Below are 15873 nucleotides of genomic sequence, written 5' to 3' on the forward strand. Positions count from 1 at the left end.
TTTTGACTGAGCAGTTTTAAAATACTCTTTTTGTAGAATCTACAAGTGGACATTTGGAGCGCTTTGTGGCCTATCATGGAAAAAGGTATATTTTCAATTAAAAACTACACAGAAGAATTCTGTGAAACTACTTTCTGATCTGTGCATTCTTCTAACTGAGTAGAACCTTTCTTTTGATTGAGCAGTTTTAAAACACTCTTTTGGTAGAATCTGCAAGTGGACATTTGCAGATCTTTGAGGCCTCTGGTGAAAAACGAAATATCTTCAAGTAAAAACTACGCAGAAGCATTCAGTGAAACTTCTTTCTGATCTGTGCATTCAACTAACAGAGTTTAACCTTAGTGTTTATTGAGCAGTTTTGAAACACTCTACTTGTAGAATCTGCAAGTGGGCATTTGGAGAACATTGAGGCCTGAGGTGAAAAAATAAATATCTTCCTTTAAAACTACACGGAAGCATTCTGTGAAACTCCTTTCTGATCCGTGCTTTCAACTAACAGAGTTTAACCTCAGTTTTGATTAAATAGTTTTGAAACAGTCAATTTGTAGAATCTGCAAGGGGAAATGTGGAAAACATTGAAGTCTACGGTGAAAAAAGAAATATCTTCCCATAAAAACTACACAGAAGCATTCTGTGAAACCTCTTTCTGATCTGTGCATTCAAATAACAGAGTTTAACCTTAGTTTTGATTGAGCAGTTTTGAGACACTCTATTTATAGAATCTGCAAGTGGACATTTGGAGAACATTGAGGCCTGTGGTCCAAAAAGAAATATCTTCCTATAAAAACTACACAGAAACATTCTGTGAATCTTCTTTCTGATCTGTGCATTCAACTGTCAAAGTTTAACATTAGTTTTGATTGAGCAGGCTTGAAGCACTCTGTTTGTAGAATCAGCAAGTGGATATTTGGAGGACTTTGATGCGTACGGTGAAAAACGAAATATCTTCCCCTAAAAACTACACTGAAGCATTCAGTGAAACTTCTCTCTGATCTGTGCATTCAACTAACAGAGTTGAACCTTACTTTTGATTGAGCAGTTTTGAAACACCCTATTTGTAGAATCTGCAAGTGGACCTTTGGAGAACATTGAGGCCTACGGTGAAAAACGAAATATCTTCCTATAAAAACTACACAGATGCATTCTGTGAAACTTCTTTCTATTCTGTTCATTCATCTCAGAAAGTAGAACCTTCCTTTTGAGTGAGTAGTTTTGAAATACTCTTTTCATAGAATCTGCAAGGGGATATTTGGAGAATATTGAGGCATGAGGTATAAAACGAAATATCTTCCCCTTAAAACTACACAGAAGCATTGTGTGAAACTACTTTCTGATCTGGGCATTCATCTAAGAGAAGAGAACCTTTCTTTTGATTGAGAAGTTTTGAAACACTCTTTTTGTAGAATCTGCAATTGAACATTTGGAGATATTTGAGGCCTATGGTGAGTAATGAAATATCTTCAAGTAAAAACTACATGGAATAGTTCTGTGAAATTTCTTTCTATTCTCTGCATTCATCTCAAAGTGTTCAGCATTTCTTTTGATTGGGTAATTTTGAAACACTCTATTTGTTGTATATGCAACTGGACATTTGATGGACATTGACGCCAATGGTGAAAAACGAAATATCTTCCCATAAAAACTACACGGAAGCATTCTGTCAAACTTCTCTCTCATCTGTGCATTCAACTAACAGACTTGAAACTTACTTTTGATTGAGGAATTTTGAAACACTCTATTTGTAGAATCTGCAACGGGACATTTGGTGAACATTGACGCCTACAGTGAAAAACGAAATATCTTCCCATAAAAACAATACAGAAGCATTCTGTGAAACTTCTTTCTATTCTGTTCATTCAACTCACAAAGTAGAACCTTTCTTTTGAGTGAGCAGTTTGGAAACGCTCTTTTTCTAGAATCTGCAAGTGAACATTTGGGGCACTTTGAAGCCTATCGTGGAAAAATATATATCTTCAAATAAAAACTACACAGAAGCATTGTGTGAAACTACATTCTGATCTGTGCATTCATCGCACTGAGTTGAACCTTTCTTTTGATTGAGCTGTTTTGAAACACACTTTTTGTAGAATCTGCAAGGAGATATTTGGAGAATATTGAGGCATGTGGTGTAAAACGAAATATCTTCCATTTAAAACTACACAGAAGCATTCTGTGAAATTACTTTCTGAGCTGTGCATTTATCTAACAGAGTAAAAACTTTCTTTTGATTGAGCAGTTTTGAAACACTCTTTTTGTAGAATCTGCAAGTGGACATTTGGAGATCCTGGAGGCCTATGGTGAAAAACAAAATATTTTCAAGTTAAAACTACAAAGAATATTTCTGTGAAATTTCTTTCTATTCTGTGCATTCATCTCACAGTGATGAAGCGTCCTTTTGATTGGGTAGTATTGAAACACTCTTTCTGTATAAACAGCAAGTGGACATATGGAGTGCTTTGAGGCCTATCGTTGAAAAATTAATGTCTTCCCATAAAAACTACACAGAAGCATTCTGTGAAACTTCTTTCTGATATGTGCATTCAACTAACAGAGTTTAACGTTAGTTTTAATTGAGCAGTTTTGAAACCCTCTATTTGTAGAATCTGAAAGTGGACATTTGGAGAACATTGAGGCCTACGGAGAAAAACGAAATATTTTCCCATAAAAACTACACAGAAGCATTCTCTCAAACTTCTTTCTCTTCTCTTCATTCATCTCACAAAGTAGAACCTTTCTTTTGACTGAGCAGTTTTGAAACACTCTTTTTGTAGAATCTGCAAGTGGAAATTTGGAGATCTTTGAGACCTATGGTGAAAAACGAAATATCTTTAAGTAAAAACTACACAGAATACTTCTGTGAAATTTCTTTCTATTCTTTGCATTCAACTCACAGTGTTGAACCTTTCTTTTGATTGGGTAGTTTTGAAACACTCTTTCTCTATAAACTACAAGTGGACATTTGGAGCACTTTGAGGCATATCGTGGAAAAAGGATTATCTTCAAATAAAAACTACACAGAAGAATTCTGTGAAACTACTTTCTGATCTGTGCATTCTTCTAACAGAGTAAAACCTTTCTTTTGATTGAGCAGTTTTGAAACACTCCTTTGGTACAATCTCCAAGTGGACATTTGCAGATCTTTGAGGCCTCTGGTGAAAAACGAAATATCTTCAAATAAAAACTACACAAAAGCATTCAGTGAAACTTCTTTCTGATCTGTGCATTCAGCTAACAGAGTTTAACCTTAGTTTTTATTGAGCAGTTTTGAAACACTCTACTTGTAGAATCTGCAACTGGACATTTGGAGGACATTGAGGCCTATGGTGAAAAACGAAATATCTTCCACTAAAATCCACATGGAAGCATTCTGTGAAACTTCTTTCTGATCTGTGCATTCAAATAACAGAGATTAAGATTAGTTTTGATTGAGCAGTTTTGAAACACTCTATTTGTAGAATCTGCAAGTCGACATTTGGAGAACTTTTAGGCCTAAGGTGAAAAACGATATATCTTCCCCTAAAAACTACACAGAAGCATTCTGTGAAACTTCTCTCTGATCTGTGCATTCAACGAACAGAGCTGAACCTTAGTTTTGATTGAGCAGTTTTGAAACACTTTAGTTGCAGAATCTGCAAGTGGACATTTGGAGCACTTTGAGGCCTATGGTGGAAAAAGGAATATCTTCATACAAAAAGTACCACAGAAGCATTCTGTGAAACTTCTTTCTGATCTTTGCATTCAACTAATACAGTTGAACCTTACTTTTGATTAAGCAGTTTTAAAACACTCTATTTGGAGAATCTGCAAGTGGATATTTGGAGAATATTGAGGCCTATGGTTAAAAAGAATTATCTTCCATTAAAACAAGATAGAAGCATTCTGTGAAACTTCTTTCTGATCTGTGCATTCAACAAACAGAGTTTAAACTTAGTTTTGATTGAGGAGCTTCGAAACACTCTATTTGTAGTATCTGCAATTGGAGATTTTGAGATCTTTGAGGCCTTTGGTGAAAAACGAAATATCTTCAAGTAAAAACTACACAGAATACTTCTGTGAAATTTTTTTCCATTCTCTGCATTCATCTCACAGTATTGAACCTTTCTTTTGATTGAGTAGTTTTTAAGTGCTGTTTCTGTATAACCTGCAAGTGGACATTTGGAGCACTTTGAGGCCTAGGGTGGAAAAAGGAATATCTTCATACAAAAACTACACAGAAGCATTCTGTGAAACTTCTTTGTGATCTGTGCATTCAACTAACAGAGTTGAACCTTACTTTTGATTGAGCAATTTTGAAACACTCTTTTTGTAGAATCTGCAAGAAGACATTTGCAGAAAAATGAGGCCTATCGTGAAAAAAGAAATATCTTCCAATAAAAACTACACGGAAGCATTCTGTGAAACATCTTTCTGATCTCTGCAATCAACAAACAGAGTTTAAACTTAGTTTTCATTGAGCAGTTTTGAAACACCCTATTTGTAGAATCTGCAAGTGGACATTTGGAGAACATTGAGGCCTACGGTGAAAAACGAAAAATCTTCCCCTAAAAACTACACGGAAGCATTCTGTGAAACTTCTTTCTGATCTGTGCATTCAACTAACAGAGTTGAACCCTGATTTTGATTTAGCAGTCTTGAACACTCTATTTGTAGAATCTGCAAGTGGACATTTGGAGAACATTGAGGCCTAAGGTGAAAAAAGAAATATCTTCCCATAAAAACTACACAGAAGCATTCTGTGAAACTCCTTTCTGATGTGTGCATTCAACTATCAGAGTTTAACCTTAGTTGTGATTGAGCAGTTTTGAAACACTCTCTTTGTAGAGTCTGCAAGTGGACATTTGGAGAGCATTGTGGCCTATGGTGAAAAACGAAATATCTTTCCCTGAAAACTACATGGAAGCATTCTGTGAAACTTCTTTCTGATCTGTGCACTCAACTAATAGAGTTGAACCTTACTTTTGATTGTGCAGTTTTGAAACACTCTATTTGTAGAATCTGCAAGTTGACATTTGCAGAACATTGTGGCCTACGCTGAAAAATGAAATATCTTCCCATAAAAACTACGCAGATGCATTCTGTTTAACTTCTTTCTATTCTGTTCATTCATCTCACAAAGTAGAACCTTTCTTTTGACTGAGCAGTTTTGAAACACTCTTTTTGTAGAATCTGCAAGTGGAAATTTGGAGATCTTTGAGACCTATGGTGAAAAACGAAATATCTTTAAGTAAAAACTACACAGAATACTTCTGTGAAATTTCTTTCTATTCTTTGCATTCAACTCACAGTGTTGAACCTTTCTTTTGATTGGGTAGTTTTGAAACACTCTTTCTCTATAAACTACAAGTGGACATTTGGAGCACTTTGAGGCATATCGTGGAAAAAGGATTATCTTCAAATAAAAACTACACAGAAGAATTCTGTGAAACTACTTTCTGATCTGTGCATTCTTCTAACAGAGTAAAACCTTTCTTTTGATTGAGCAGTTTTGAAACACTCCTTTGGTACAATCTCCAAGTGGACATTTGCAGATCTTTGAGGCCTCTGGTGAAAAACGAAATATCTTCAAATAAAAACTACACAAAAGCATTCAGTGAAACTTCTTTCTGATCTGTGCATTCAGCTAACAGAGTTTAACCTTAGTTTTTATTGAGCAGTTTTGAAACACTCTACTTGTAGAATCTGCAACTGGACATTTGGAGGACATTGAGGCCTATGGTGAAAAACGAAATATCTTCCACTAAAATCCACACGGAAGCATTCTGTGAAACTTCTTTCTGATCTGTGCATTCAAATAACAGAGATTAAGATTAGTTTTGATTGAGCAGTTTTGAAACACTCTATTTGTAGAATCTGCAAGTCGACATTTGGAGAACTTTTAGGCCTAAGGTGAAAAACGATATATCTTCCCCTAAAAACTACACAGAAGCATTCTGTGAAACTTCTCTCTGATCTGTGCATTCAACGAACAGAGCTGAACCTTAGTTTTGATTGAGCAGTTTTGAAACACTTTAGTTGCAGAATCTGCAAGTGGACATTTGGAGCACTTTGAGGCCTATGGTGGAAAAAGGAATATCTTCATACAACAAGTACCACAGAAGCATTCTGTGAAACTTCTTTCTGATCTTTGCATTCAACTAATACAGTTGAACCTTACTTTTGATTAAGCAGTTTTAAAACACTCTATTTGGAGAATCTGCAAGTGGATATTTGGAGAATATTGAGGCCTATGGTTAAAAAGAATTATCTTCCATTAAAACAAGATAGAAGCATTCTGTGAAACTTCTTTCTGATCTGTGCATTCAACAAACAGAGTTTAAACTTAGTTTTGATTGAGGAGCTTCGAAACACTCTATTTGTAGTATCTGCAATTGGAGATTTTGAGATCTTTGAGGCCTTTGGTGAAAAACGAAATATCTTCAAGTAAAAACTACACAGAATACTTCTGTGAAATTTTTTTCCATTCTCTGCATTCATCTCACAGTATTGAACCTTTCTTTTGATTGAGTAGTTTTTAAGTGCTGTTTCTGTATAACCTGCAAGTGGACATTTGGAGCACTTTGAGGCCTAGGGTGGAAAAAGGAATATCTTCATACAAAAACTACACAGAAGCATTCTGTGAAACTTCTTTGTGATCTGTGCATTCAACTAACAGAGTTGAACCTTACTTTTGATTGAGCAATTTTGAAACACTCTTTTTGTAGAATCTGCAAGAAGACATTTGCAGAAAAATGAGGCCTATCGTGAAAAAAGAAATATCTTCCAATAAAAACTACACGGAAGCATTCTGTGAAACATCTTTCTGATCTCTGCAATCAACAAACAGAGTTTAAACTTAGTTTTCATTGAGCAGTTTTGAAACACCCTATTTGTAGAATCTGCAAGTGGACATTTGGAGAACATTGAGGCCTACGGTGAAAAACGAAAAATCTTCCCCTAAAAACTACACGGAAGCATTCTGTGAAACTTCTTTCTGATCTGTGCATTCAACTAACAGAGTTGAACCCTGATTTTGATTTAGCAGTCTTGAACACTCTATTTGTAGAATCTGCAAGTGGACATTTGGAGAACATTGAGGCCTAAGGTGAAAAAAGAAATATCTTCCCATAAAAACTACACAGAAGCATTCTGTGAAACTCCTTTCTGATGTGTGCATTCAACTATCAGAGTTTAACCTTAGTTGTGATTGAGCAGTTTTGAAACACTCTCTTTGTAGAGTCTGCAAGTGGACATTTGGAGAGCATTGTGGCCTATGGTGAAAAACGAAATATCTTTCCCTGAAAACTACATGGAAGCATTCTGTGAAACTTCTTTCTGATCTGTGCACTCAACTAATAGAGTTGAACCTTACTTTTGATTGTGCAGTTTTGAAACACTCTATTTGTAGAATCTGCAAGTTGACATTTGCAGAACATTGTGGCCTACGCTGAAAAATGAAATATCTTCCCATAAAAACTACGCAGATGCATTCTGTTTAACTTCTTTCTATTCTGTTCATTCATCTCACAAAGTAGAACCTTTCTTTTGACTGAGCAGTTTTGAAACACTCTTTTTGTAGAATCTGCAAGTGGAAATTTGGAGATCTTTGAGACCTATGGTGAAAAACGAAATATCTTTAAGTAAAAACTACACAGAATACTTCTGTGAAATTTCTTTCTATTCTTTGCATTCAACTCACAGTGTTGAACCTTTCTTTTGATTGGGTAGTTTTGAAACACTCTTTCTCTATAAACTACAAGTGGACATTTGGAGCACTTTGAGGCATATCGTGGAAAAAGGATTATCTTCAAATAAAAACTACACAGAAGAATTCTGTGAAACTACTTTCTGATCTGTGCATTCTTCTAACAGAGTAAAACCTTTCTTTTGATTGAGCAGTTTTGAAACACTCCTTTGGTACAATCTCCAAGTGGACATTTGCAGATCTTTGAGGCCTCTGGTGAAAAACGAAATATCTTCAAATAAAAACTACACAAAAGCATTCAGTGAAACTTCTTTCTGATCTGTGCATTCAGCTAACAGAGTTTAACCTTAGTTTTTATTGAGCAGTTTTGAAACACTCTACTTGTAGAATCTGCAACTGGACATTTGGAGGACATTGAGGCCTATGGTGAAAAACGAAATATCTTCCCCCTAAAAACTACACGGAAGCATTCTGTGAAACTTCTTTCTGATATGTGCATTCAACTAACAGAGTTTAACGTTAGTTTTAATTGAGCAGTTTTGAAACCCTCTATTTGTAGAATCTGAAAGTGGACATTTGGAGAACATTGAGGCCTACGGAGAAAAACGAAATATTTTCCCATAAAAACTACACAGAAGCATTCTCTCAAACTTCTTTCTCTTCTCTTCATTCATCTCACAAAGTAGAACCTTTCTTTTGACTGAGCAGTTTTGAAACACTCTTTTTGTAGAATCTGCAAGTGGAAATTTGGAGATCTTTGAGACCTATGGTGAAAAACGAAATATCTTTAAGTAAAAACTACACAGAATACTTCTGTGAAATTTCTTTCTATTCTTTGCATTCAACTCACAGTGTTGAACCTTTCTTTTGATTGGGTAGTTTTGAAACACTCTTTCTCTATAAACTACAAGTGGACATTTGGAGCACTTTGAGGCATATCGTGGAAAAAGGATTATCTTCAAATAAAAACTACACAGAAGAATTCTGTGAAACTACTTTCTGATCTGTGCATTCTTCTAACAGAGTAAAACCTTTCTTTTGATTGAGCAGTTTTGAAACACTCCTTTGGTACAATCTCCAAGTGGACATTTGCAGATCTTTGAGGCCTCTGGTGAAAAACGAAATATCTTCAAATAAAAACTACACAAAAGCATTCAGTGAAACTTCTTTCTGATCTGTGCATTCAGCTAACAGAGTTTAACCTTAGTTTTTATTGAGCAGTTTTGAAACACTCTACTTGTAGAATCTGCAACTGGACATTTGGAGGACATTGAGGCCTATGGTGAAAAACGAAATATCTTCCACTAAAATCCACACGGAAGCATTCTGTGAAACTTCTTTCTGATCTGTGCATTCAAATAACAGAGATTAAGATTAGTTTTGATTGAGCAGTTTTGAAACACTCTATTTGTAGAATCTGCAAGTCGACATTTGGAGAACTTTTAGGCCTAAGGTGAAAAACGATATATCTTCCCCTAAAAACTACACAGAAGCATTCTGTGAAACTTCTCTCTGATCTGTGCATTCAACGAACAGAGCTGAACCTTAGTTTTGATTGAGCAGTTTTGAAACACTTTAGTTGCAGAATCTGCAAGTGGACATTTGGAGCACTTTGAGGCCTATGGTGGAAAAAGGAATATCTTCATACAAAAAGTACCACAGAAGCATTCTGTGAAACTTCTTTCTGATCTTTGCATTCAACTAATACAGTTGAACCTTACTTTTGATTAAGCAGTTTTAAAACACTCTATTTGGAGAATCTGCAAGTGGATATTTGGAGAATATTGAGGCCTATGGTTAAAAAGAATTATCTTCCATTAAAACAAGATAGAAGCATTCTGTGAAACTTCTTTCTGATCTGTGCATTCAACAAACAGAGTTTAAACTTAGTTTTGATTGAGGAGCTTCGAAACACTCTATTTGTAGTATCTGCAATTGGAGATTTTGAGATCTTTGAGGCCTTTGGTGAAAAACGAAATATCTTCAAGTAAAAACTACACAGAATACTTCTGTGAAATTTTTTTCCATTCTCTGCATTCATCTCACAGTATTGAACCTTTCTTTTGATTGAGTAGTTTTTAAGTGCTGTTTCTGTATAACCTGCAAGTGGACATTTGGAGCACTTTGAGGCCTAGGGTGGAAAAAGGAATATCTTCATACAAAAACTACACAGAAGCATTCTGTGAAACTTCTTTGTGATCTGTGCATTCAACTAACAGAGTTGAACCTTACTTTTGATTGAGCAATTTTGAAACACTCTTTTTGTAGAATCTGCAAGAAGACATTTGCAGAAAAATGAGGCCTATCGTGAAAAAAGAAATATCTTCCAATAAAAACTACACGGAAGCATTCTGTGAAACATCTTTCTGATCTCTGCAATCAACAAACAGAGTTTAAACTTAGTTTTCATTGAGCAGTTTTGAAACACCCTATTTGTAGAATCTGCAAGTGGACATTTGGAGAACATTGAGGCCTACGGTGAAAAACGAAAAATCTTCCCCTAAAAACTACACGGAAGCATTCTGTGAAACTTCTTTCTGATCTGTGCATTCAACTAACAGAGTTGAACCCTGATTTTGATTTAGCAGTTTTGAACACTCTATTTGTAGAATCTGCAAGTGGACATTTGGAGAACATTGAGGCCTAAGGTGAAAAAAGAAATATCTTCCCATAAAAACTACACAGAAGCATTCTGTGAAACTCCTTTCTGATGTGTGCATTCAACTATCAGAGTTTAACCTTAGTTGTGATTGAGCAGTTTTGAAACACTCTCTTTGTAGAGTCTGCAAGTGGACATTTGGAGAGCATTGTGGCCTATGGTGAAAAACGAAATATCTTTCCCTGAAAACTACATGGAAGCATTCTGTGAAACTTCTTTCTGATCTGTGCACTCAACTAATAGAGTTGAACCTTACTTTTGATTGTGCAGTTTTGAAACACTCTATTTGTAGAATCTGCAAGTTGACATTTGCAGAACATTGTGGCCTACGCTGAAAAATGAAATATCTTCCCATAAAAACTACGCAGATGCATTCTGTTTAACTTCTTTCTATTCTGTTCATTCATCTCACAAAGTAGAACCTTTCTTTTGACTGAGCAGTTTTGAAACACTCTTTTTGTAGAATCTGCAAGTGGAAATTTGGAGATCTTTGAGACCTATGGTGAAAAACGAAATATCTTTAAGTAAAAACTACACAGAATACTTCTGTGAAATTTCTTTCTATTCTTTGCATTCAACTCACAGTGTTGAACCTTTCTTTTGATTGGGTAGTTTTGAAACACTCTTTCTCTATAAACTACAAGTGGACATTTGGAGCACTTTGAGGCATATCGTGGAAAAAGGATTATCTTCAAATAAAAACTACACAGAAGAATTCTGTGAAACTACTTTCTGATCTGTGCATTCTTCTAACAGAGTAAAACCTTTCTTTTGATTGAGCAGTTTTGAAACACTCCTTTGGTACAATCTCCAAGTGGACATTTGCAGATCTTTGAGGCCTCTGGTGAAAAACGAAATATCTTCAAATAAAAACTACACAAAAGCATTCAGTGAAACTTCTTTCTGATCTGTGCATTCAGCTAACAGAGTTTAACCTTAGTTTTTATTGAGCAGTTTTGAAACACTCTACTTGTAGAATCTGCAACTGGACATTTGGAGGACATTGAGGCCTATGGTGAAAAACGAAATATCTTCCACTAAAATCCACATGGAAGCATTCTGTGAAACTTCTTTCTGATCTGTGCATTCAAATAACAGAGATTAAGATTAGTTTTGATTGAGCAGTTTTGAAACACTCTATTTGTAGAATCTGCAAGTCGACATTTGGAGAACTTTTAGGCCTAAGGTGAAAAACGATATATCTTCCCCTAAAAACTACACAGAAGCATTCTGTGAAACTTCTCTCTGATCTGTGCATTCAACTAACAGAGCTGAACCTTAGTTTTGATTGAGCAGTTTTGAAACACTTTAGTTGCAGAATCTGCAAGTGGACATTTGGAGCACTTTGAGGCCTATGGTGGAAAAAGGAATATCTTCATACAAAAAGTACCACAGAAGCATTCTGTGAAACTTCTTTCTGATCTTTGCATTCAACTAATACAGTTGAACCTTACTTTTGATTAAGCAGTTTTAAAACACTCTATTTGGAGAATCTGCAAGTGGATATTTGGAGAATATTGAGGCCTATGGTTAAAAAGAATTATCTTCCATTAAAACAAGATAGAAGCATTCTGTGAAACTTCTTTCTGATCTGTGCATTCAACAAACAGAGTTTAAACTTAGTTTTGATTGAGGAGCTTCGAAACACTCTATTTGTAGTATCTGCAATTGGAGATTTTGAGATCTTTGAGGCCTTTGGTGAAAAACGAAATATCTTCAAGTAAAAACTACACAGAATACTTCTGTGAAATTTTTTTCCATTCTCTGCATTCATCTCACAGTATTGAACCTTTCTTTTGATTGAGTAGTTTTTAAGTGCTGTTTCTGTATAACCTGCAAGTGGACATTTGGAGCACTTTGAGGCCTAGGGTGGAAAAAGGAATATCTTCATACAAAAACTACACAGAAGCATTCTGTGAAACTTCTTTGTGATCTGTGCATTCAACTAACAGAGTTGAACCTTACTTTTGATTGAGCAATTTTGAAACACTCTTTTTGTAGAATCTGCAAGAAGACATTTGCAGAAAAATGAGGCCTATCGTGAAAAAAGAAATATCTTCCAATAAAAACTACACGGAAGCATTCTGTGAAACATCTTTCTGATCTCTGCAATCAACAAACAGAGTTTAAACTTAGTTTTCATTGAGCAGTTTTGAAACACCCTATTTGTAGAATCTGCAAGTGGACATTTGGAGAACATTGAGGCCTACGGTGAAAAACGAAAAATCTTCCCCTAAAAACTACACGGAAGCATTCTGTGAAACTTCTTTCTGATCTGTGCATTCAACTAACAGAGTTGAACCCTGATTTTGATTTAGCAGTCTTGAACACTCTATTTGTAGAATCTGCAAGTGGACATTTGGAGAACATTGAGGCCTAAGGTGAAAAAAGAAATATCTTCCCATAAAAACTACACAGAAGCATTCTGTGAAACTCCTTTCTGATGTGTGCATTCAACTATCAGAGTTTAACCTTAGTTGTGATTGAGCAGTTTTGAAACACTCTCTTTGTAGAGTCTGCAAGTGGACATTTGGAGAGCATTGTGGCCTATGGTGAAAAACGAAATATCTTTCCCTGAAAACTACATGGAAGCATTCTGTGAAACTTCTTTCTGATCTGTGCACTCAACTAATAGAGTTGAACCTTACTTTTGATTGTGCAGTTTTGAAACACTCTATTTGTAGAATCTGCAAGTTGACATTTGCAGAACATTGTGGCCTACGCTGAAAAATGAAATATCTTCCCATAAAAACTACGCAGATGCATTCTGTTTAACTTCTTTCTATTCTGTTCATTCATCTCACAAAGTAGAACCTTTCTTTTGACTGAGCAGTTTTGAAACACTCTTTTTGTAGAATCTGCAAGTGGAAATTTGGAGATCTTTGAGACCTATGGTGAAAAACGAAATATCTTTAAGTAAAAACTACACAGAATACTTCTGTGAAATTTCTTTCTATTCTTTGCATTCAACTCACAGTGTTGAACCTTTCTTTTGATTGGGTAGTTTTGAAACACTCTTTCTCTATAAACTACAAGTGGACATTTGGAGCACTTTGAGGCATATCGTGGAAAAAGGATTATCTTCAAATAAAAACTACACAGAAGAATTCTGTGAAACTACTTTCTGATCTGTGCATTCTTCTAACAGAGTAAAACCTTTCTTTTGATTGAGCAGTTTTGAAACACTCCTTTGGTACAATCTCCAAGTGGACATTTGCAGATCTTTGAGGCCTCTGGTGAAAAACGAAATATCTTCAAATAAAAACTACACAAAAGCATTCAGTGAAACTTCTTTCTGATCTGTGCATTCAGCTAACAGAGTTTAACCTTAGTTTTTATTGAGCAGTTTTGAAACACTCTACTTGTAGAATCTGCAACTGGACATTTGGAGGACATTGAGGCCTATGGTGAAAAACGAAATATCTTCCCCCTAAAAACTACACGGAAGCATTCTGTGAAACTTCTTTCTGATATGTGCATTCAACTAACAGAGTTTAACGTTAGTTTTAATTGAGCAGTTTTGAAACCCTCTATTTGTAGAATCTGAAAGTGGACATTTGGAGAACATTGAGGCCTACGGAGAAAAACGAAATATTTTCCCATAAAAACTACACAGAAGCATTCTCTCAAACTTCTTTCTCTTCTCTTCATTCATCTCACAAAGCAGAACCTTTCTTTTGACTGAGCAGTTTTGAAACACTCTTTTTGTAGAATCTGCAAGTGGAAATTTGGAGATCTTTGAGACCTATGGTGAAAAACGAAATATCTTTAAGTAAAAACTACACAGAATACTTCTGTGAAATTTCTTTCTATTCTTTGCATTCAACTCACAGTGTTGAACCTTTCTTTTGATTGGGTAGTTTTGAAACACTCTTTCTCTATAAACTACAAGTGGACATTTGGAGCACTTTGAGGCATATCGTGGAAAAAGGATTATCTTCAAATAAAAACTACACAGAAGAATTCTGTGAAACTACTTTCTGATCTGTGCATTCTTCTAACAGAGTAAAACCTTTCTTTTGATTGAGCAGTTTTGAAACACTCCTTTGGTACAATCTCCAAGTGGACATTTGCAGATCTTTGAGGCCTCTGGTGAAAAACGAAATATCTTCAAATAAAAACTACACAAAAGCATTCAGTGAAACTTCTTTCTGATCTGTGCATTCAGCTAACAGAGTTTAACCTTAGTTTTTATTGAGCAGTTTTGAAACACTCTACTTGTAGAATCTGCAACTGGACATTTGGAGGACATTGAGGCCTATGGTGAAAAACGAAATATCTTCCGCTAAAATCCACATGGAAGCATTCTGTGAAACTTCTTTCTGATCTGTGCATTCAAATAACAGAGATTAAGATTAGTTTTGATTGAGCAGTTTTGAAACACTCTATTTGTAGAATCTGCAAGTCGACATTTGGAGAACTTTTAGGCCTAAGGTGAAAAACGATATATCTTCCCCTAAAAACTACACAGAAGCATTCTGTGAAACTTCTCTCTGATCTGTGCATTCAACTAACAGAGCTGAACCTTAGTTTTGATTGAGCAGTTTTGAAACACTTTAGTTGCAGAATCTGCAAGTGGACATTTGGAGCACTTTGAGGCCTATGGTGGAAAAAGGAATATCTTCATACAAAAAGTACCACAGAAGCATTCTGTGAAACTTCTTTCTGATCTTTGCATTCAACTAATACAGTTGAACCTTACTTTTGATTAAGCAGTTTTAAAACACTCTATTTGGAGAATCTGCAAGTGGATATTTGGAGAATATTGAGGCCTATGGTTAAAAAGAATTATCTTCCATTAAAACAAGATAGAAGCATTCTGTGAAACTTCTTTCTGATCTGTGCATTCAACAAACAGAGTTTAAACTTAGTTTTGATTGAGGAGCTTCGAAACACTCTATTTGTAGTATCTGCAATTGGAGATTTTGAGATCTTTGAGGCCTTTGGTGAAAAACGAAATATCTTCAAGTAAAAACTACACAGAATACTTCTGTGAAATTTTTTTCCATTCTCTGCATTCATCTCACAGTATTGAACCTTTCTTTTGATTGAGTAGTTTTTAAGTGCTGTTTCTGTATAACCTGCAAGTGGACATTTGGAGCACTTTGAGGCCTAGGGTGGAAAAAGGAATATCTTCATACAAAAACTACACAGAAGCATTCTGTGAAACTTCTTTGTGATCTGTGCATTCAACTAACAGAGTTGAACCTTACTTTTGATTGAGCAATTTTGAAACACTCTTTTTGTAGAATCTGCAAGAAGACATTTGCAGAAAAATGAGGCCTATCGTGAAAAAAGAAATATCTTCCAATAAAAACTACACGGAAGCATTCTGTGAAACATCTTTCTGATCTCTGCAATCAACAAACAGAGTTTAAACTTAGTTTTCATTGAGCAGTTTTGAAACACCCTATTTGTAGAATCTGCAAGTGGACATTTGGAGAACATTGAGGCCTACGGTGAAAAACGAAAAATCTTCCCCTAAAAACTACACGGAAGCATTCTGTGAAACTTCTTTCTGATCTGTGCATTC

This window comes from Symphalangus syndactylus, chromosome 20, assembly GCF_028878055.3.
Source record: "Symphalangus syndactylus isolate Jambi chromosome 20, NHGRI_mSymSyn1-v2.1_pri, whole genome shotgun sequence".
Classification (NCBI taxonomy): domain Eukaryota; kingdom Metazoa; phylum Chordata; class Mammalia; order Primates; family Hylobatidae; genus Symphalangus; species Symphalangus syndactylus.